Source organism: Pithys albifrons, chromosome Z (genome assembly GCF_047495875.1).
Source record: "Pithys albifrons albifrons isolate INPA30051 chromosome Z, PitAlb_v1, whole genome shotgun sequence".
NCBI lineage: Eukaryota > Metazoa > Chordata > Aves > Passeriformes > Thamnophilidae > Pithys > Pithys albifrons.
Genome location: NC_092497.1, coordinates 10,066,187 through 10,089,724, shown reverse-complemented (window position 1 = coordinate 10,089,724; position 23,538 = coordinate 10,066,187). Strand labels below are relative to the sequence as shown.

The 23,538-nt window shown below is 52.4% G+C and overlaps 1 protein-coding gene across 7 annotated transcripts in view; it reads left to right on the top strand.

The window, feature by feature from the left end:
* The first annotated feature begins 5,049 nt into the window (after window positions 1-5,049).
* Window positions 5,050-23,538, top strand: part of ATOSB (atos homolog B) — a 38,530-nt gene continuing 20,041 nt past the window's right edge. For 3 of the 7 annotated variants that reach the window (XM_071581038.1, XM_071581044.1, XM_071581043.1), the window contains exons 1-2: window positions 5,050-5,115; window positions 10,394-10,486. The gene's annotated coding sequence lies outside the window, so the exon portion shown is untranslated. The other 4 variants (XM_071581040.1, XM_071581039.1, XM_071581041.1 and 1 more) reach the window with 4 other exon arrangements.

Genomic DNA, 23,538 nt, shown 5'->3' with positions numbered 1-23,538 from the left:
ACTGACTTCCTGCTTGGAGTAGGACATGACATCAGATCTGCTGTGGTTTTGTACTGCAAACCCCCATGCCTTGAAATCCCTGCCCTGGGCTGTGAGATCCTTCATGCTGAGCACCCTCAGACTGCTGAACTGCAGCCAACAGCCATCATCCATCATAACATCATCTGCCACCAGTTCTAGAATGAACCTCTTGTATGTTGCCTGCAGCCAAGACCCTGGTTTGGCTCTGGGAAGCCCCTTGTGTACCTCTGACACAAAGCAACAGCAAGTGTGGTGGTTGCAGCACTAGATTAATGATGGGCATCCGCTGCAGGTCACCCAGTCTTTGCTACTGAGGTCCCTTTACTTCTCAGTACCTAAGACCCACCACGGTCCCCTGGGTGTCACAATGCTGCCCTTCTCTATAAGGCTGATGGGAGATCTGATGGGAGAGAGGCAATACTGGAGCTATGAGGGTCATGTGGGTATGGGAGGAAGGGAGCATCCCTTCCTGGCCTTACCACCAGTGCTTATTTCAGTGGTGTGAGATACATCTTTCCTTGGTAGCGCTGTCACTTCTCCCTTTCCCATCAGGGCTCTGGATTCCAGCAGATATACACACCTAGTTTGGAATGAGGCTTTAGTGGGCACAGGGGCTCAGAGTGCCTCTGTGGCTGGAGCTCTGTTGTGATCCCAAGCCCTGCTCAGAGCTCTACCAGAATGGATTCCCACAGCACAAAAAGGGAACACCACCCCTGCCCTGAATTGTGACGAGCTTCTCCAGCAGGAAACTTTCCAAGTTTGATTCATATCTCCAGCTTTACAGCCCTCTTGGTCAAACAGGTAAACCCAGAACTTTGTGGAAACAGATTCCAGCAGGGAAGGGTCCTGCAGCACTGGTTCACAACTCCTCTGGGGATATTCCCTGGCTCCAGTGCAGCACTGCAGGGCATTGAGGTGCATCTCTTCCTTGTAACAGTCTCAGGGAAAGAGAGGCACGGTTTGGCCTCTGTCTTCTCTAATTGCTGAACACAGGGAGAATGAGAAATGTGAAAACTCCATGAGGCAGGGCTGCAGCAGCCACCCTCTCTGCTACATGTAGAAGGTTGAAGCTGTGAGAGTTAAAAAAGCCAAAGCCTTCTTGCAGCAGCCTGGCAAAGAGGTGGCTGTGCAGCTTGCTATTATCAGAGGAAGTGACACCCAATGCTCCTCTCGCACACCTGCCCCTTGGGCTTTCTCCATCTCCTCTGCCAGCTGGGATGTGGCCATGAGTCACCTGGTCCAGCCCTGCAACTGCTCTGCACCCACCTAGCTTGTCAAGTCTTGCCAGGGGCCCCCAAGCAATGTGACAGCTGATTTCCACCAGCTTCCTCTAAGGACCTTTTAAGATTCTCCACAATCTCTCCCTGGCATGACTCCAGGTCTTTCCAGGCTCACTTCTGCACATGGGTCCTTTATTGCTTTAACCATGAGGACTCAGATCAGGCTTGCATAGCGTGGGCCAGTCTGCCAACCCAGGTAGCATACAGGTGTTGCAGTGGTGGTATCATCCCTGCACAGGCACATGCTGCCCCATTAGCTCTGGGAGATGATACATGGACTTTCTGGAGCTGCTTTTGTGATTGTGAAACCCACCTACATGAACAAAAAGAGCGTGTGCATGGGGACGTCACCCTAAAGTGATGAAAACCAGTAAATTAAATTAAATTAAGTTAAATTATATTAAATTAAAACTGAGGCAGGAGCCTTGGTGGTGTCAGCTCCTCAGGCTCCTGGAGCTTGGCACCTGACAGACTTTCCGGTGGGAGCAGCCAGCCTGGCAAACAGGCTAGGCAGCCCCAGCCTGCAGCTGGCGGGTCAGGGCAGTGCTGGCAGTTCCAAGAGGGAGCTAACCCAGGGATGAACTCACCGGCACCCAGTCACCTCACCAATGCATCCTTCAAAGGGAAGCCCTGCAGGCAGCAGAGCTCATGACGGAAAGACGTCATTCCACTGTGCACTGCCTGGGACACCTCATCTTCCTGGGGAAACACCCTCCTCCCAGCCCTCCCGGCAGGCAAGCCTCTGGAAGGTGGCCAGCCATGGTGCAGAGCCATGCCTAATGTGCTTAAGCCTTTCATTTGCCTTCACCAATTCTTGTGAAGCCCTTGGCAAGTCCTCAGGGTGTAAATGAAGCCAATTCTGGCAAGCGCTAGGGCAGATTGCCCCATGCAAAGCACTACTGCAGCTTGTGCAGTAAATTCCCCCCATCTCCAACCCCTCCAAGTCTCTGGAAGTTTTTTCCAGATCCTCTCTGAACCACATCAGTCTCCTGCCTGTGTTACTGTTCCTGTCAAATGGTCCCCAGTTGAAGTTCTGCCCCATGGGAAGAGGAGCAGGAACACCCTCACCCCATCAGACTGTTAAAAGGAACTTTTATGTCCTGCTCCTTAATCCTGTTTCTGAAATGAGAACATGTTTTAAAAATCAGGGGAGGTTGCTAAGGCACAGTGTGCTCAGCAGGGACATGGCTCACAAACCCTCAGCACTCAAAAGAGGAGGTAAATAACTTGGGATATTATTAATCCTTTTGTGCCCACACAATAAACAGAAATGTATTATTCTTGTCAAGGACAAAGGAGCCCATATTCCCCCACAGCCGAGGAGCTGAACCAGCAAATTTTTTGGTTTCGGCTCCACAGTGGGTTCAGCTGCTACTGAAGTTGTTCCAGTTTAGTTCCTGTTCATGCCAATAAAGGTTAATTAACCATTTGTTAACCCTGCACTCATTTTGGCCAATTCACACTGGAAAATACAGGCTGAGAAAGCAGCTGTTTGAGGGGAACTGAGCCATTTTTAGCCCATCTCTGATTTCTGTGGCCTCTCCTCCCATCCTGGTTGGACACCAGAACTTCTTGCCAGCTCAGCAGAGATGACACACAGGGTCAAAGGTCAGAAAAGCTAAATTTTGCCCTGGAAGTCTGTAAGAAACCTAGACTGTGAGGGACAAACAGGGGTGTGGGGGAACTAAGCTCCCTGGGCTCTTCCTGAGACAAGCACCTGTACAACTGTGCAAGTGTGGTTTGAGGCAGTGGCTCCTAAACCCCCAGCACTATTGGGGGATCACTTATTCCTCTCAATATGCTCAGAAATTAAAATATTCCATTCATTAAATACCCTTTATTTACCTTTAATGGCCCACAGCCTGAATCAGGGGAGAGCCAGGGGTTATTTAGGAAGAAATCTCCAGCAGCAACAGGCTGAGGCCCCAGGAGGAGATGAGGTCCCGTGTTGGCAGCTGCTCCATGGCCACGTAGCAGCACAGTGAGCTGCCATTTCTCCCTACAGAGAGGCACGTGTAGGACAGGGCTGTGAAGGGACTGGCTGTCCTGCTGCCCCCCCTGTCTATGGCTGATCCCAGCCAGCACCAGTGCAGCTTTATCCATGACGGCACCTCTGAAAATAATGCCCTGGGATCAGCAGCGAGGCGAAGGGGGGCACTGGGATTCAGCAGCCAGTGTGCTGCCAGTTCACATCCAGCTCACTGCACGCTAGCACAGTCAGAAGACGAGATCTTGGTTATATTTATCATTTGACAGTGCTGGTCCCCACTATTTTTAGAGCGGTGTTGCAGCTGCAGCTCACTGAGGAGCAAGGTGAGTCCATTGGTGGACTGATTTTTACCAAGGTTCACCCAAAATTCCTGAAGTCATGGCATCTCTTCCCTGGCCTGAGTGGCCTGAGGTCAGGCTGCTGAGCCGAGGGCTACAACCCCTCAGGGCAGGGGGTCCTGCCAGGGTCCCTGGGCAGAGCCCCAGTGCCTCTTGGGTGTTCCTGAGCAGCCACATCCCAGGAGGCAACTGCCCCCACAGGCCAGGAACCCACGGTGGGCTCTGGCACAGCCTGACACAGCCTGGCACTGCTGGTTCCCAGCCTGGATGCATGGGTGGTGGGCAGGCTGGGCCTTGTGAGCAGCAGTGGCACCACCTGGGTGGTGGGGGACACCCGGGTAGTACCACTTGGGAAGTGCCTGTGGTGCAAGGGCCACTCCGTGGGTCTCCTCTGGGGGAAGCCATGCCCATGGGGCCAGGGGAGGGCTGTGTCCGTGGGTCTGGTACTCACCACACGTGTGGGGCTGGGAGAAGAGTGACTGTGGGGGTGGGACATGCTGTGCTCATGGAAGTGGGGGGCTGCCCATGGGGCTGCCCCAAGCTGTCCACGGCAGGTGGGGGGGTCATGTCTTTGGGATGGGACATGCTGCACTCATGGGGGTGGGGGAGGGGGGCAGTGGGGCTGGAACTCGCTGTGCCCGTGGGTGTGTCTGTGAGGGGGGACAAGCTGTGCCCATGAGGGATGGGGGCTGCACATGGCATGTAACACGCCGTGCCCACGGGGCCAAGGGTTGCCCCTGGGGCTGGGGGTGTCCGTGGGACCGGGACAAGCCGTGTCTGTGGAGCCGGGGAATGTCCGTGGGGCCAGGAGATGCCCGTGGGGCCAGGACACGCTGTGCCCATGAGGGTGGGGAGGTGCTCGAGGGGTGGGACACACCATGGCCCGTGGAGCCGGCGGGTTCCCGTGGGGCTGGGGGTGTCCATGGGTCCGGGATAAGCCATGTCCGTGAGTCCCGGGGGTGTGCCCGTGGGGTGTCCGTGGGTCCGGGACACGCCGTGCCCGTGGGGCCGAGAGGTGTCCGTGGGTCCGGGACACGCCGTGCCCGTGGGGCCGAGAGGTGTCCGTGGGTCCGGGACACGCCGTGCCCGTGGGCCGGGCCGGGCCGAACCGGGCCGGGTGGAGAGTCCCCCCGCAAGGCCGAGGGCGCAGCCCCGCCCAGGGCCGAGCCAGGCCCCGCCCTCCCGCCGCCGATGTCCAATGAGAAGCCTCCTCTCCTGGCCCCGCCCCTTCCCCGCTGTCATCACACACCCGCACGTGGAGGGGGCGTGGAGGAGGCGTGGCCGACGCGCTGCGCGTCACCGCCTTTCCGCCCGCCCATTGGCCGCGCCGCGCCGCCGCTCGCCCCGCCTCGCGCCCTGCCCCACCCAGCGCACCAATCAGCGCGCGGGAGGCGGTGCGGGGGGCGTGTCGCTGTCGGCACCCGGAAGGAGCGGAGGGACGCGGACAGTCGGGGCTGCGGCGGCGGCGGAGTCGGAGGGGGCGCTGGTGGGTCCGGTGGGGCCGCGGCGGGCTGGGCCGGGGGCCGCGGGGCACCGCTGGGCACTGGCAGGGACGGGCCGCCCCTGCGGCGTGCGAGGGTTTCGTGTGCCGCGTCCCCGCCGCTCTCCCTCTGTTCCAGAAGGTTCGGGGGGCCCGTTAGAACCGGGGACACAGACCGTAGGGGCGAGCCCCAGAGGGGGGAAGAGCGGCCGAGAGGGGGACGTTACCGGCTACTACCGTGGAGGCCCTGACCAGGATGGGGGGCTGTGAGTAGGGGGGGCATGACCGCGATGGAGGGCTGTGAACTGGGGCGGGGGTGGTGTGGAGGGTGTCATAGGATGGGGGGCTGTGAACGGGGCGGGGGCCGTGGCGGGATGAGGGCCTGTAACCGGGAGCGCTGGGGCCGGCGAGGGGTCTGGGACCGGGGGAGGCTGTGGCAGGAGATGGCGAGGCGGGGTCGGGGGGCAGGCGTCAGTGTGATCGCAGCGCTGTGGGCGGGGGGATGTCCAGGGGGTGCCTGTGGCTGTGGCTGTCAGAGGTGGGTCTGGGGGGAGGCGGACGGGACCGGGGTGGGGGTGCGGGCTGTACTGGAGGTTGTCCCCCGTCCTGGCTCCCAGCCCCGGCAGCTCAGGGAGGCTGCGCTGCCCCCGGAATCGCCCACCAAAAGGCCACGTCCTCCGCGCTGTGACATGGGCATGGGACAGCCCGTCTGTGGCTCTGCCCGCACCGTGGGGCCTCCTCCTCCTCTTCCTCCCCCGGGCATCAGCCCAATCCCTGCTCGGACTGCGTGGGTTGTCCTCCGTGGCGGTGGGGTCGCGCCTCTCGGGGACAACAGGAGGCGGCACCTGCCCCGGGGGTCCATCCCGGCCCCCGGCCGGGGCTGCGGGGTGGGCGGCGGGGCGGATGTGAACCACAGCATCCGCCGCCCTCTGGTGACAGCCAGCCGCAGGCGGAAGGGCCCGTCGGGGACAGTCACCCACCCAAAATCTGCAGCTGCCGAACAAGCGAGCCTTTCGAGCTGATTTTATAGAAAAGCCTTGCCGGCAGCGTGGGCTCGGCAGTCCCGGTGTCACGTTTGGGAAGGTGCCGTGTGCCAGAGAAGACAGAGGGAAGGCTGCGTGGTGGGAGCTGGGGAGGTGGGGACTTGCTCAGAACCCATCCCATGAACATAATCCATCTGTACGAGGGGCAGACACTTATGCAGTCTCCTTTTTTTTTTTTTTTAAGGAAGGTGTGTGGAATTTGCAGCCGCTGGGGAAAGTGTATTGTAGAGGAATGCTGTGCTGTGTATTAGAGTATTTCAAAAGTCATTTCCACTCAGTGCCTTTTAATAAACATCAGACAAGCAAAGATTTGCTTACAGACTTGCCCTCTCCCTGAATCCTTTCACCCTAGCAAAGAGGAGAAGCTGGGAAGTTGTGGAGAGCGTAGCAGGCTTGAACCCTGACACAAAGGAGTGTCTCGGCGAACTGGGTAACACACGAGGAGGTGAACAAGGTCTGGCAGGTGAAACAGGAGAAAACTCTCAGTGCGATAGTGCAAGAGTTGCTCTCGGCAGGGCTGGGCTTTAGAATGAGGACCGGGAGAATGATGTCATCCTGTAAAGCCTCGTCATCGCCCTGTTTCGCAGCAGCAATTCCCACCGTGCGGGTCTCGGCGTGAGTGAGCGGCCGGGCCCTGGTAAGGACTACATGTCCCAGCATGCAGCTCCCTGTGCTGAGGGTAGGGCACTGGTGGGAGCTGGGAGGGCTGGGAGGTTCGTGAAGGGGTTGGATCCGAGGGACTCAGCTGCCACGGTGTCTGTTGCAGGGGACGCGCGGCACCTGCCTTCACCTCACCTGCAGCCGCAGCCCCCATAACGCTCCGCTGGATTCCTGCTGGCGCTCGTAGGGTCTGGACACGTCCCTTCTCATGGAACATGGGCTGGCCAGGATGTATGGGGACAGCAGAGTCCTGTTGTCACCACAGCTGTAGAGTAGTGCTCCCTGGGGAGCTGGGCTTGTGGACTAAGGTGCAGCTGTAGCTGGGGTAGGGTTGGGGCTGTTTCAGCTCTGCCACTCACCTGCTTTCTTTCTGTTCCCCGTGTGAGAGGTTTCTTATGCCCTGTCAGAAGGAAAGCTGATGGGGTCACTCTGCATCTCTTTGGCAACCCTGATATTACAGGCATATCTTGCTGAGGAGCTCTCCTGCTTCCCTGTCTTTGCAGCAAGCTGAACAGAGCAGCTCTCAATGCTCTTTTCTTCATATCTACTCTGTCCAGAAATGGTCTTTAGGGAATTACAGATAATTTTAATTTTACTGCTATTTCACTCCTGGTTGTTTATTCCAAAGCTGATGAAACCCTCAGTCTGAACATCCTGCCTTGGCTGGTGGTGCTAAGCTTTCCCAGCCCCTCTTCTCTCAGCTGTTTCAGGTCTTCTGAGCGTGCAGAGCAGGAGCAGGAAGGGAGGTTCCCTCCCTGGGTTTCAGGGACCTCTGGGGACAGAGAAGCACATCTGTGCCTCTAGTTTTCTTCCTGCTGTCTGCTACCAGCTGCTTACCCTGGCACATTTCTGCATGGCTGTGCTGAGTAAGAGGCCAGAGATAGCTGGACTTTGCTCACTGCCTCTGAGGGTGATTCAAGAGGATAGTTATTGATCTGACTCTTCAAAGTCAATGACTCTTGACTCTTCCCAAGTCCTTTACCTGCCCTTTGTGCTCTGCGCCTGCCCATGTTTGTCCTCTGCTAGCTTTGGTTGGCACCATTGTGTGCTGTGTGGAAATGCACCATGCCTGAGGGCCAGGGCGCTTCCTGGATGCAGAACAAGAAAACCTGTTGTTGGTAAGTTTCACAGACGTGGAAGGAGAAAGTGAAGCCATGTAGTTAGGAAAGGGGTGTCCTCAGCACATTGTCAGTGGAGCTGTAATCAAATTATCAGAGGCTTTGGTAGCTGGAGGAATTAATGAGTTGGGTTTGAAGCAGGACAGATGTGAAGGGCAGCATGAGAAAAATCCTGAAAGGGGACTTTTGTAGTTAACAGATGGCTTGTGAAGGGTTACTTGCTGGTTACTTTGTGAGATTGTTGCATGTTACTTAGTGAGAGTCTTCTGTGAGAGGGTTTTGCCTGATGTCTCTCTGCCTTGCATCGCTCTCAGGGACCCTCTTCTTCCAGTGGGCTGTGTGGGTCCCTGTGTATTGCTAACACTACCTTACCATGTTTCTGATCCTTCCTTCTATGTGCAGCACCTGGCATGTCTGCTCCCAGGAGCCTGTTTGCTGACTACCTCTCTTCCTTTATTTTTGGATTTTGCTTTTGCTTGTGAGCAAGTGAGTCAGGTGAATATAACCTCTAGAGAACTTGGTCTCACTAAGTTTGAGGCATGCTTTAACAATTATTTTCTTTGACTGGAAAGTGTCTCTGCAAATCTTCATCCTCCCTTTGGCTTTGCCCCTGTCTTTCACAGTCTCCTTGGCTTGGCCTTTGAATGCCCAGCTGCCAATTAACATGTTTTGCCCCTGTTTCCATCTACATCTTCAGCTGGTTGTGAATCCTGAATGAAGAGCAGCTGAGCTCACATGCTCTGCATTTCAGAGAGCTTTTTCAGGACTGGCCAGTGGTTTGCAGTCATACTCGCCTGTCCTGTGGCCTGGACTACCCCCCAGCTTAAGCAGCATGATGGAAGAACAATACTTGGATGGGAAACCTTCAAAGGAGTCCTGTGTGCTGCAAAGTGGGAAGTTAGTGATTCACCTGGAAGTGCTTTTTAGGAACAAATCCGTGTCCTAGGCCAGGGCTGATGTCAACCCTGTGTTTCTTCTTGTTGGAAGTGAGCAAAGATGCAAAGCCCTTTATGCAAGAGCTGAGGTGATAATCCAGATCTCCTGGCCTCAGTCCATTTGGGGTAATTGCGTTCTTCCTGGGGAGTGTTTTCAACTCATCCCTGTCAGATACATTGCCATTGCTTCCTGTGCTGCAGCAGTATGTGGGTGGCAGTACTTCAGCCATGTCCAAAGCAATTCTTGTCACTGCTCAGGCTTAGAGCCTCTCGAGCCTTCTCTGAAAGTCAGTTGGTAGAGCACGGAATTGGTGGAGGGTTATAAGTATGTGAATATTTACATATACAGAAACTACACCTCCTGGGGCCTGTTCTGCTTATAAGCTGTCCAAAAAGATTGTCCTTGTGACTAGCTGGTACAGATTCCAAGTGGGACCTCTCCTGGAATGCAGGTGCAGGTGGCATTAAGTGCAAACTTTCTGGATGCCTTCAGGACTGTTTTAAGGGCTGGTGCCCCAGTAACTGTGGCAGTGCTTCCCTGCATCAGGATGTGAAGGCTGTGTTCCTGGGGCACTGCCAGCCTGGCTGCCCACACTGCTCTGCTCTGGTTAGAGCTGGGTTGTACTGCTAGGGGTGCTGCAGAGTGGTTGCCTGTGCGGGAGGGCAAGCTGGGGAGCAGGGACTGCCCCTAAACAGCTTTTGCTCTTTATAGCTGGGGCCGGGGAATGTTAGACCTGATCTTGGGGAGGTTGATATCATCCTGGTTTTCAGAACCTGCTAGGCATGAGGACCTAGCCCCCCCAGAGTGTGATCTCCAGTGGTCTGTAATTATAGGGTTGGGAGCCTGGGGAGGACACTTAAACAACATCTTTGTAATGGTGCTGGCAGGCCTCTCAGAGATTTCTATTAAGCAATTGTCATTTTCCCCCTTCACTGTAGCCTGGGAAACGCTGCGGTGTTGGATTTGTCTTGGTCTGTTTGGGTTATTGGGAGGGGTGCCTCTCCAGCAGTGGAGTTTGTCCCTCCCTGCCCCGGCTCTGTGTCCCCATGGGGTGGCTTAGCGGCTGGCCTGTGGGGACCACAGCCAGTGCCTGTTCTTGCAGATAAACCATATGCCAAGCGCACCCACTTGGGTGCTGGCAAAGCCTGTGTGGTGGAGCAACCTACAGCTGTGTGGGTGGAGAAGAACAAAGCCAAGGACACAGAAAGGCCTTTACTTCCCCCTGAAATCCAGGGAAGGGGGATGGTGGCTGTGACCTTAGCAGCCCTCTCTGGAGAACCAAATATGTGCCAACCCAGAGTCATGCAGGGTGCTGGGCGGATAGCTGGATCCCAGAAGGGAGTCAGGGCTGCAGATGGAAGGATGGCCTCTGGTAAAAGTTAGGCAGAATCTTTGATCTGGTAAGGTGCTTGAGGTCTCTCTTCTGTGCATGGGCCACTAACTCACTTGGCTCAAATGAGCAGTTACTGCCTGGGCAGGGTATTTCCCAGCTGAGCTGAACCTGTGTCTGTGAACTTATCTTTTCAGGTGAACCAAGACAGCTGGAACAAGCAACCCCAAGACCACACTGCAGGTGCTGACAGCTGGGAGCTGCCTTCTCTGCTTCAGCCCTACACCAAGGTTAGCATTGTTCAACCTCCACCAACTTCCCTTCCCTCACCAGGGCTGAAGCAGAGGGCTCTGTGGTCTCCTCCCCTTGGCCCTATGTGTCACCCAGTTGAGGTGCTCCTACAGCTGAGGCTTGCTGGGTGCTCCTGCCAATGTGGCAAAGGGAACCTGGATGTGTGCAACCAATGCTGTTAAGACTGTTGAACCCTGCACACAGTTGTCAGGAGCTCAAGGATGGTGTGTTCTCTGCCCTTAGGAACTTGCAGTCTGTGCTGTTTGCTGCACTTGTCCCTCTGCATGCCAGCAGGATCGAATGGGAGTGTTTTCCAGCTGCTGTGCTCTTATGTCCTTCACCTGAACTCAGCTGAGACTTCACCCTGAGCTTCTGGCAGATGTAATCATGCTCTCTATTAGAAGCAGTTTAGCTCTGCCTGCATTTTCCCATGATTTTCTAGCTTGGCCTTGGTGTATGAGGCTTAGAGTGACAGTGAACTGTTTCAGTAGGACCAGTAGCCTTTGCCACTGGCAAGAAATGTTGCCTGCTCCGGGATAACAACCTGGAGCACCCTGAGTTGGCTGTGGGCTTCCTGCCCTGTCTCTGGATGTTTGTGTGCCTGCGTAGGATCCACCTGCATTGTGTGCTCTCACCTGGAAGGGAGTTTTCCTCAGCACTGGGCCTCTGGCAGGGCAGGCTAAGCCCTCCTCTTGCCCCAGAGCTCAGGTGTGATTTGGCCAGGAGAGATTATATGGGGAAGAAGTAATTTAGGATGCATGGCTGCCCAGCCTCTGGTGCTCTTCCTCTGAAGTGTCTGCCAGGGAAGTTGGGGCCTGTCCAGAGGCAGCTGGAAACTGGGCCTTGGGCCATCTCACTCTTCAGCCTGATGCTGAACTGGTACCCACAGGAAGTGAGGCAGGGAGAGATTTATCTGTGAAGCTGAAAAGAAGGAAAGAAGTTCTCTCATGTCAGTGCTCTGGGCTGCAGATTCCTGATCACATAATGCAGTGACAGCAGTGACCTTTGTCCAGATGGATTGTGGCAATAACAAATACCTGCTCCATGATGAGATCTTGTATATCTCTTAGTGATCAGAAAGTGACATGTTATGTGGCAAAGACCAGAGAAAAGGTTTGCCCTCGGTTCTGCTGGAGTTGCTTGAAGGTCCCAGTCCACCAAGTTTGCAGCAGGGCTCACCTGACTTTTGACAAAGGGCATTTTAACACAGGCTTACCATAAAATGACAGAAAGTCTTGGGTTGAAAGGGCTCTTACAGATCATTGCGTTCCAACCCCTCACCATGGGCAGAGACACTTTCCACTAGACCAGGCTGCTGAGGGCCCCTCCAGCCTGGCGATGAACACTTGAACATGGCACATCCACAATGTGTCTGAACAGCCTGTTCAGTGGTTCACCACCCTCTGGGGTAATGTTGGACCTGTTTTCTCCTAACCACCCTTGCTGACCAACCAGCTTAATGTCTTCGTGGACAGCAAATTTCATACATCTGTGTAAAGCAGCAACTTCTCCTGTTACTTGGCTGTAGCATGAACCTCTTATTGCCTACCCCAGATGATACCAATGAATTTATATTCAGGCTGAATTAACATTGTTAGTTTAGTTTAGTGCAACTGGCAGTAATCTGGAAGCTGTAACAGCTTGCAGATCCTTGGACAGACTTGCAGTGACTCTTGGGAATGGAATGGAATGCTTTTCTGGGAAACTCAAAGACAGCAAAGTGGAGGTTATATCTTCAACAGAAAGCACTCACCTAACATCCTGCAGCCTGCCCTTAGTATGTGTGTGCTGCCATTGCCCCTTGGTCTAACCAGCTGATTTTGGAATAGGTCATCTTTCTACTGAAAATCACAGGAAAATGCTGGCCCCTCTTTCAGAGCTAGGGCTCTGGGATTTTTGCGAGTGTTGGCTCTGGAGTTATGCAAGGCATCCCCTTTTTGCCTTACTATCTCTTTTGCGAGTAGGTTGGGCATTCAAAGATCTTGCTCATGGGAGTGCTGGGACAGCTGGATCCTTGTTCTGTTCTTGCTGCTCTCCAGAATGGAGAAGAGGATCATCTGCTGAGTCTATTTTAGGTTTTGAAACATTGCTGGTGTCCCTCTGAGCTCCTATTTGTGTGTGATCCTGCAGTTCCCTGCTAAGAGCTATGTGAGAGTCCTGTATCCTCATGTGTGAAGGTTTTGCTGGGGCATAGTGTCCCAGGGATTAAGAAAAACTGAATTCGTCACTTACCTAAAATGTCTAAGCCATATCAAATGCATCTGTGCTCCATTTTTTTAGAATTAGCTCCAAACACCTTCTGGACCTTGGTTTGCAAGTGCCCACGTGTTGCCTGGTGGGAAGCAGGCTGCAGCTTTCCAGCTTTTTCCTGCCAAAAATGCAGCATCTTTCCTGTTTGCAGCAGATGATTTCTTGAACGGGAGAATGTGTTGCAGAAAACTGTCTTCCACAAAACCTTCAGGTGTGGAAATAATCCAAGCCCCACAGTGGAGTGAGATCAGAGATGGGCTCTGGGCATCTCTATATATGGCTAGATGGCTTCTTCCATCTGCCACTGCCATCCTCCAACCCAGTACAGCACCTTCCTGGTGCACCCAAGACTTTTGGCCTCTCTGCACTTTTTGGTTTCCACCTGCTCAGGTGATTTTTCGGCAGTGCTGAGCATTGCTAAGTTTCATGTTGAGGCAAGATGTGGCTCTGCAGTTTTGGCCCATCTTTATTTTTAGCTGTGTAAGACATGGTTGATGGTATCAGAAGGAAGTTGCATGGCCTTGGGAGCTCCATGACTCATCCTGGATCAGGATTGAGACTTTGCTAGCTTCTGCTGTAACCCTCAAGTGATAAAACTGACTGTGGTGGGCCCTACTAGATCTGGTAAAGGGCAGAATGGGGGGGGAAGCAGAGCTTTTAGAAGTATTTTTTCTTGTCTGTGAAGCTGTTAAATTCATTAGTTTAAAGATACTGACAAAGATATCACACCTGAATGTTATTCAACAGGGTCCTTTGTCTTCCCTTGCATCTTCTGCCCATGTGGGAGTGGTAAAAGGGAGAGGAGGACTGCTTGCACCCTGGGTTAGGTAACTGTTTAGTGACACATAGTAGTGATAGAGGAGGGTTTTCAGGACAGGAAATGAAGCAGAATCCTGTCTCTGATTCAAACCACAGTGAGTTTGGTGCAGCAGAACAGACCTACCTGAAGTGGAAACTGGCTGGAACTGGAGATCAGAGACGTAGGAGATACCTGCTAGGATGCAACAAGAAGAGTCTGGGACCACCACTGCCATCAAACTTGGCAGTGCCTCAATGTAGAAGGAGCTTATGGAGCTTTCTGACCTTCAGGCAGCTGGTTTGGGCAGGGGTTGCATGTCACCACCATGGAGCAGGCACCATGAGACAGGTGAGGATGTTAAGTATCCCTGCCTGCCACAGCATGATGAGGGATGCAGCTAGAGAGGCCTCCGTTCTCTAAGTCTGGCAGCCTATGTTGTGCCTTGAGACTAGGCAAGGTGGGGTGTGATGCACCTGGGTCCAGAGTAGGCTCCCTGCCCATGAAGTGAGTGAGGATGGTGTGGTTTATGGGAGTGGGCTTCCACCTCTGTCCCCCTTCCTTCCTCAGGGTGATGAACAGCCCCTCAGCAGCATGTTTACATTTTGAGTGTTGCACAGCAGGTTTTATGTGTGGGGCAGTGGGGAGAAGACAGCAAGGCTTGGGGGAACAGAGAAAAGGGTGACAAGGGGGCACACTGGAGGGTATTGCCATGGCTACTTGCCACTGGCAGCATCACTGGCATGGTGGAAGAGTAGCCAGGGCAAACGTGGAAGCTGCTGCAGCCCTGTCCCAGCCGTGCCATGGGCTTGGCACTGCTGGGCTCCTGCCTGACAATCTGGCATCTGGAGCCATTCTCCTCAGGCAGCAGCCTCAGAGTGTGTGTCCAGGGGTCTTTTGTCCAGCTTTTCCCCTCTTTCGTCCTTCACTAAGGTATGGGCAGGCAGCTCCTGTTTACAGACCTCTTCTGTTTGAAGCTCTGAGTTGCTGAGCAGGCCCAGCCAGGAAAGAAACAATCACTTGAGCCCTCTCACTGTACCATGGAGAAAAGCGAGTCATTCTGCTGCCCCTGCTTATCCTCAGTTAATCAGTGTAAGTGGCTCCAGCCATGCCTGCACCTTCCCAGGATGCCTGGTGCTATACCATGCCATCCGCCTCAAAAAGCCAGTTTGCCTTGCTCCAGGGTATCTGTATTCTGAGGGAGAGCAGAGGCTCTCATGTCCCCTCTGATACAGTCTGAGATTGTTCTCTGTGGCACGTAAAGGAAGGTTAAACATTTTTGAAGCTGTCTTTGTGTAGACACCTTTCCAGATACTGGTGGAGACCTGGCTCCTATTGCTGAAGGGAGCGGGGAACCTTGTACAGTCACTACACAGAGAGTATGGCTCAGGGAACAAACCACCAGCCTGGCCATAATGTGAGTGTGACTGAGACCACACTCATCATCTCTATGATATACCTAAATGTCTGGATGTAAGCCAGGAGAAGGGATCTACTGGCAGCAAGCTCAACTTGCCCATGTCAACGTGGATGGCTGTGTGAGCTGTAAACCTCTCTCATTACACCTCTCAAAGGTCACTGCTCACAGTGATCAACAACAACCTGCTGAGAGCTCTGTGCCCAGAGGAAGAGGGGAACAATAGTCTCAGAGTGCTCTGGGGTCAGATGTCTCGCCTTGCCATGAAGTGGTGGAGTCTGTGGGACTGGGATGTCCAGGCAAAAATGGACAAGAAAGGATGCCTCTCTCTGAGCTACCTCAATGGCCCTGCACTCACAAATGTCATCCTTGCCTGAGCTGTGACCCCTCCATCCAACTCTGAACCAGAGTACAAGGCCTCAGAGATTCCCCTGAAAACCATCCAATCTGCCATACGGTCGTCCTCTTTTTCAGGGTTACTATAAGATCTGTATGGGCTGCCTACTGCTATCCAGTGCTACAGTTCCAGTCATCTTAAAATTTCCAAATAGGCAAGACTTGTTTGAAAAATGTTCCTGGACTCCAGACCCTCATGTTCTCAAGTTAAAGCAAGGAAGGAGGTGGAAGCTGGAATCTGTAAAGCCGCCTGCAGCGGACAGCAGTGTGCTTCCTCCCTCTCACTTCCAACAGGCTCCTTCCCCACTTCCAAGAGGCTCCTTCCCTTTTCAGAAAGGAACAACTTGCTTTGTGCTGGCAGCTGTAGCTTCCTTCCCATGAAGGAAGCTGGGACACTGGTACCTGACACTGAAGGACATTTCGGATTAGCAGCTCAAGCACTGCTTTCCACGTATGTGACCTTCAGCACTTGGTGTGAGAGCTGGCATTACAATGTATTATGGGTGCAGATGATGTCAAAACATGATCAGAATCCATTGAGCCACACTGCAATTCCCTCTGACCCCATTTTCACAGACTGTGGTTTCTCCTCTTTTCTCTGGACTGAGGCACCCAAGATGTGCTATGAAATATCATGGAGTGATGCAGAGCCCAGAAAATGAGGCCCTGGGTTCTGTGTGTGTGTGTTGGGGTGGGAATTACCATTTTCTAGAGAAGAGGATGTTTTGTTGTTTGCTATTTGTACAGCACCTTGCATGCCAAAATTCCTGCCCAAGGCCCAGTCTCTGGGGTGCTGTGACCCCCTGAGTTACAGCCTTGTCATCTTTGAAGTGCTGCTCCCTCTTTTTCTGTCTTCACTGCTCATACTCTATATTATTAAGTTTATCACAAAGCATCAGAAAAGCCCAAAGGTGGTGGGGTCACATACTCTGCTCCCAATCTGGGGAGGAGTTAAGGCAGTCAATGCTGGAATAAGCATTTAAGGAGAGGCAGCCAAGAGAGGTTTCCTCCTGGCTGAGCTGTTGTGGTGTGTTGAAGTTTGGAAGGTACTGTGTGGGTTACGTGCTGCTGCCATTGCCTAAGGCAAGTCCAGAACATGCATCTCTACTAAAATGGGGACACCATCCTGAGCAGTGTCACTCTGAAAAATTAGCCAGTATCCTCTGGGACATGAGGAGCAACCTGAATGCTGCTGCTGCAGGAAGAATGATGGGGATTTTAGCAGAGAGATGATGAATCCTTGAGGCCAAGAGGAAATTTTGACTCAGTGGGTGTTTCTACCTTCATTCCGTAAATTGTGAGAAGATGGCTGAGTCCAGCAGTGCTGTACAGATTATCCTGTCTGGAAGATGCATAAAGAATAGCTTTCAAGAGCAAGCTCAGCTCAGATCTGGAGAAAGTGCCTGGACACTGTGCATCAGGGTTTTCTTACTGCCAGTCAGCACTGCTGGAGCTGTGCAGAGCGAGCACAGCACGGTCAGGTTAGCACTGCCACTCAGCAGTGCCTTTCTATACTGGCATTTGCATTGCTGATGAGATTAGCATAGCTGGGCCAGCACTGTACAAAGAGGGTAATTCTCAAGATCCTCTCTACTGTGGCTGCCAGCAAAATGAAGCAGTTATGGCATCAAGTAGTGAGTCTGAGCTTTGCTTTCAATTCATCTTCTAACAGCAGCAACAGCTAAAAATATGAGCAGCTTTTGAGGAACTGGAATATTCTCAGGCTTTTTGTACAGGTCTGGTCTTCCAACCTCCCCCCTAGGCTGACAGTCTGGCATCTTAAGGTATTTGCAATGGTCTATCCTGGCCATGTGATAAATCTGAAGAAAGAGAACGGAAAAATCAGTGGCATCAATCTGCCCCCCTAAAAAGTGTTCCTCTTGCTGCTATGCTTGTTCCTTGTAACCAAAGAGCTGTTTCACGGCTTAGATTTGTTGAGAAAACAGAACTGCAGCTCCTCTCTTTCTCCTGTGTAGCGAGCTCCCTGGCAGCTCAGTAGGAATGACTGATTATAGATTTAGCTCTGTTTAATTCTGTTTCCCTACAATATTACACTGTTAGAGTAACTGAGCAAAACGCAGTGGTGTTTCCGGAGGAAGGCTGCTATCAGAGGCCACCCCTGTAGCACAGGTTGGAAGCAAGGAGCAACAGTTTACCAGAAAATGCCTGTGTTCATGTACTGGGTGCATTTGGGAAGGAAAATGCATCTCACCATTAAAGCTTCCTCGCTACAGGACTCCAAACATTGCTGATGAAGCTGTTTGAGCAGCAGTGAGAATGCTGCCCTCCAGAGCCTGGGAAAGGTCCAACCAAAGCGGTGGTCTGCAAAGAAAAGTCAAGTTCTGTCCTAAAGTGAACCTCAGTGGGTTCACTTTTTAGAGTGGGTTTTGGTTTTTCTATTTTACTACTTTTTGGTGGTGGTGGTTTGGTTTGGGCTTTATCTGGTACTGAAAAGCAAAAGGTATTGCTTGTGCAAATCCCTGTAAAGAGAGAACTTCCTTTGGAGTGAGCCTGCCTGAAACTCAATACGTCTCTGATGTGTGTTAACAGAGAAATGAAAAGATAATGCTATAAAGTGATAGGGGATAATGAATTTCATCTACTGTTATGTTGTCCTGGGAGACAGAGCTGGGGCAAGTGTATTGCAATAACATTATGCTTTGCATGACAACAACAGCACATACCCCCTTAACACACTTCCCCAGAGAGGGGTGAAAGGGTCAGTTTTCACAGAGTCCCCAGAAAGGTGAAGCGAGGCAACCAAGAAGACAAGAGCCTGGGAAAAGATGCCAGGAGATTTGCAGATGAGCAGTGCGTAATAGCTGTGCATTTTTTGCAGTTTAAGTTCTGCTTTTCCCTTCCATGACCCAGCTGAACTGGACAATGCTGGACTCTTAACCTTGCTGCAATCTTGAGGAACACAGTAAAGAAACCATAACTTTAATAACATACATGAGTTGTCTGACCCAGGGCCTGAAGGAATAAATCTTTAGCTTCTCTGTCTACATGGCAGATAGATGGGTGGTGGCTTGTTACTAACTAGGCAGGGATTTTAAAGGATTCTGCTGTGGGTGAACACTGCTGTAGACCTCATCCTAGATAGCTTAACTGGTAAGCAGGTCCTCAAAAGTGTTTCTGTAGGTGTATGGTGAGAACAGAGAGGCTGAGGTCAGTACCTGGAAATTTATCAGCTCCTAGAGCTGGACCAAAGAATCAAGTCTTTACTCAAGCACATGAATCTTTTAGAGTAAAAAATCCATAATGTGCTCTCAAGGAAGCATCCAGTCTCTCACCAGCCTTTTGGTACTTGGGGCACTCCTCTGCTTTACAATGCTCTACCTCGGTCTTTAATATTTTGATTTTATTTTTTTTTCTGGGCTATGCTAACTTACATGCATCTGGTGCAGAGCCCTGCATATTCTGGTCCCCTCTGGTGCCAGAGAGCACATGGGTTAATTTGTGGGGTCAGATGTAGCTCAGCAGAGCTGGGTGCAGTCCAAATGGCCAGCAAATTGGGGTCAACTTCTGCTTCAAGAGATGTGGGAACAGAGGAGGCTCTCAATTCAGATAGCTGCTCAGTGTAGGACATGTGGGTATCTTTACCTTTCCCCATTGCTGGGATTCTCAGAGGTCTTGCCTTACTCCCTGTGCTGTGCCAGGGCCTGGTGGCTGCCCACCTGCTCTCCTTCCCAGGGGCAGGTACAGCTGTGACTCAGTTTCCCTGTGGCCTGAGGAGAAGGAGAGGGGTGGAGCAGGCCCAGCAAGGGGCAGAGGGGAAGTTACAGCAGCTGGTAGGAAATGGCATTTCTGGGTGCTGCAAGGTGGCCCTACCCCATCCTGTCTGGAGAGGTGCTGGTTTTGGGTGCAATGGTACAAGGCTGCTCTGTCTACTGTGGAGCTGGTGTTTCAGGATGTTGCTGGGCAGCTCTGTTCCAGCTGCAGAGCTGGCATTTTTGAGTGTTGCAAAGCAGCCCTTGCTCCATATTACCTTCTCCCGTGCCAGGGATCATGCTAGGAAGGGAGACCTGGCTGTACTTTCCATCTCCTCTGCAAAACCCATGTGCAGGATGTATAATTACGCACTGTCCCATGGCACTGCTTCCTCCAAGGTGTAATTATGGGCTGCTGATTAGGATGTGGGTCTGAGCTTATCTCAGACTAGGCAAGAATCAGCATGCAGGCTGTATAGGTAATGGCATGGCATCCCTTGCTGTCTCTGCTTTGCCTCCTGGTCATGGAGCAATGGCTGTACCTGGGGGCAGGAGCAGAGGAGTTCTTGCAAGGGTGACAACGGGGGTGCCCAGTCCTAGCTGCTTCCTTCCTCATCTCTGTTCCTTTCTTGTGGCCCCAACTCTGCATGCATGGAGCATGTTTTGTAATAAACCTGCTCAACTGAGGGCAGGCAAAGCAAAACAAGGAAACTGTAAACAGTTGTGAGCCCAACCCCTGACCACGTCGCTGCATCAGTGTGGAGTGCAGTAGTTTGTAATGATGATGAGCACAGCCAGACATGCCTCTGACCCTGTTATATGTATCATACGCATCCTGGAAGCCACCAGCAGATTGTTATACAGGGCTTTTGTAAGGGGATGGTAGGTCCAGCTTCCCATCGATGCTGGAAACCACTTTGCTTCTGTGAAACTCTCTTCATTTGAGGTAGTGCCCCAAGGGTTAAGCCATGGTTGTGGGATAGGGTTTGTAACAGGAACAAAGAGGGCTTTTAAGGTCTGTGTTGGGCTAGGAATAGAGGGAATGGCTTGAGTCTTTCCCAGTGTGTTGAATTACAAAGGTCATGGAGACCCTTTTGCTGGGAGACAGCATTGGGGTCCCTGCTGGAAGTGGAGCAGAGAGAAAAGAATTTGTGAAAGTCAGTGAGAGCAACTTTGTGCAGAGCTTTAAGACCAGGTGAAAACTGGAACTGTATTCTGAGAAAAATTGTTATTAAACATAAGACTGGAGATGTTCTGCCCTAGGATTTTTGGGTGGTTTGGGGTTTTTTTCTGCCCCCTTCCCCCTACTGCTTTTGCAGCTGCCCCCACACATGGCACCTGAATTTGCAGTATCACTGGTTTAGCCAGAGCAGGCTTCTCCAGCCTGCTCTGGGCCAGTGAAAGCAGCAGACAGTAAAGACAGGCCTGCAAGGGAGGATCTTTCTAAAATGCAGAATAGGAGACAGTCCCCAGTGCATGCCTACCCAAGCTAAAACTGGATTTTTTATGTGTAGTTAAGCACAAAAGCTCAATTCTAGCTGCTTTCCTAGCCCCTCATCTTAGACTTGTCTGCTCAGGATGCCCCACAGGGCACAGCAGCTGAGGGTCCAACAAAAGGAGCTAGGGAATGCATGAAGGGCAGAAACCTTGGTATCCTTTCCCACAGCAAGGTGAAAAGAGGACACAGCTAGTTTCCATCTTGAGCTTCAGGTGGCATGAGCCAGCCAGCCAATCTACCCAGGATGTATATGGAGGACTGCAGGATGTGCTGAGTCAGCAAGAACATCCCTTTGCTGAGGGTGAGGGGCTGACAAGGGCTGCTGAGACAACAGGGAGTTTCCAGCTTGCAGGAAGGGTGAGCACCAGCTGTGAGCCATAAGATGTGTTTTCCAATTTTGGCAAAACTGGATTTGTGTTACTGACTGGATAAGGTGGTTTAATCCTTCAAACTTTCAGACTGGATTAGCAGGCATTTGGCCATTCAGCTCCATCCCCTGGCACAGGCATGCTGCCTCATCTGATCTTTCATTTAGAGGAATTCCACTTCTGATCTTTATGTTGGATCAGATGACCTTGAATGTGATTTTTGAGACAAAGGACTGATGCTTGTTGAGCTCTGCCTCAGAGATGAAAGCTGGTTTCAGGGAATACCCCATGAGGGTCTTTGCAGCCACTACCTAAATTAACAGCTGAGAGGCTGCTCGACTTTTTGAAGGACCAGAAGGGCAGAACTGTGGGAGCACAGAGGTGTCATGAGAAAGAGAACCTAGACATGGAAGCCTTGGTTTGGAGCTGTTGGAAACCATAACTCTGCTTACCTTGGTAGCTGGCTTGTTCTCGGAATCATTGTCTGTGTGTCTAACCTTGTAACCAGGAACCATTTCAGCAGAAGCATTGACTCCATGAATCCCAAGAATCATATCATCCTGAGGAGAGAAGAGCTGGTGTGCAGGGGAAGCCTACAGGACCTCATGGGACAAAAACTTAAATTTCTTTGCCCTGAGTAGGGGGAAAAGTCTCTGCATGTACATGGCAAGGATCAAAAATTTAAAAATCCTGAGAAGCAGCTGTTGTAGCCCACAGTCCTGAGCTTTGGCAGAAAATCATTCTTTATTCCTATTAATGTGACATCCCAGCACAAATTATTGTCCGTCACTCCCTGGCTAAAGGGTAGTTTACTTGGCCTTAATTCCAGAGTGTCAGAGCCTTCTGTCCTGGCTGGGGCTGTGTGACCCTGTTGGAGACATGATGCTTGACCAGCTTGTCTTCTTGCAGCACCAGCAAGGCTTGTCCTGAGTAACCTGCATGTGGCAAAGTGCTGAAGCTAGCCAAGCATTTCTGGGTGAGAGGTACCAGAATTCCTTGTCAGTGTGACTTTGACTATTGAGAGAAGAGCCGAGCCTGTATTATCCCAGTAATTTTCTCATTTAGTTAATGGAAAATGGATCCTCCAGGTATGACAGGCGAGGTGCAGATCTGTGACTGGGTGTGCTGCACAGACCATCTTCTGCCCACACCAAAGCTCTCCTGTCTCCTTGACACAGATGGATGTGCAGAGCTGCTCACTGTGCTTTCTGGGAGGTGTGTGCCACAGCTCTTGCTGGACTTGGCACAGCTGTGCATTGCCATCTTCCTCCTGCCACCTCTATCTGCTCTGGTCCTCCCTGAGAAGGAAACTGAGGTTAGCTGGAGAGGACTTGGAAGGGGTGATGCTGTGGAAAAGGAAAGGAAAAGTAAGTGGGGGCCTTTTTGAGCCTCATTCCCAAGCATAAGGAAATTGCCAGTCAGATGAGCAGCCTGCACACATGTGTACATAGATCATGTGCCTGGCTCCAACTGTCCAGACTCAGGAACTGGTCAAGCCAGTGGGCCCTGCATGCCCAGTGGCATTAGCTGATGCCAGCTGACCACAGCCATACTTAGAAGCCCTGTTGTGGCTCCCATGAGTCTCTCCACCCTGGAGTGTAAAACTGGGAAGAGGGACAGCCTGGGGGTGCATGTTTGCCTGTACCCAAAGGCAAATTAGCTGGCAGACGTCTCACCTGTGGATCTGAGCTGCACAGTGCCAGGTAATCCTCCCACAGCCAGCAGTGGGGGTCAGACTGCTGGAGGGCTGGTAAAGGGAACAGGTTCGCCTGGAAATCAGCCTCAGAGCCTGGAGGAAGCCCTCCCCCAGCGTCTCTCCTTATCTCAGCCGTGCTGGCAAAGGACAGCACTCCCGGCCTGCCTCTCTGCCCTGTCTCCCCACAGTGGACTTGAGCCAGCAGTGTCACCTCCACCCTCCCTGTCACTGGGTGCTGCAGGAGAAGAGGGCTCTGGCACAGCCAGGCCAGGCTCCCTGCTCAGTTTGCTGCCTTGTAGAGTCAGTGTCACTGCCTGTGTTGCAGACACATGCACATATGCGCGCGCACACACACACACACACACACACACACACACACACACATTCTTCCTGTGTGCACAGGGCTGTAGCAGAATGGGTGAGTTAGTCAGAAGGGGGTGAATCACAGGGGAATGAGTCAGTGGGAAGCAGAAGGCAGGTGCTTGTCCAGGACAGGGCTTTAAGGGAGCCCAAGGGCCTGGCAGCTTAAGCCAGATCCCTGGGATATGGGGTGAGGGTGCCAGAGGAGAGCTGGGAAACCCACAGGGCTTAACAGGTGGAGGCAATGCTGCGACTTGGGAACAGGCCAAAATGTTAGCTACATGCTGAACCTATTCTCTGCTCACATCTCCTGCTGTGGGTGTGCTGCTGACCTGGAAAGGCTTGGGGCATCCTTGGTGCTGAGGCTTTCCCAGGAGGTAGCAGAGGCAAATCCTGGAAGGGAGCAATTTGTTGACCAGGACATAAGATGATGGCCCTGTGCAAGCTGGATGGGTCTCTGTACTGGTCAGATCCTGCCCAGTAACCTTCACATCTTGTCTGAGAGAGCAGGTGCAACATGGAAAATGAGTGATTTCTGCTGGAATGGAGAGTAATGAACA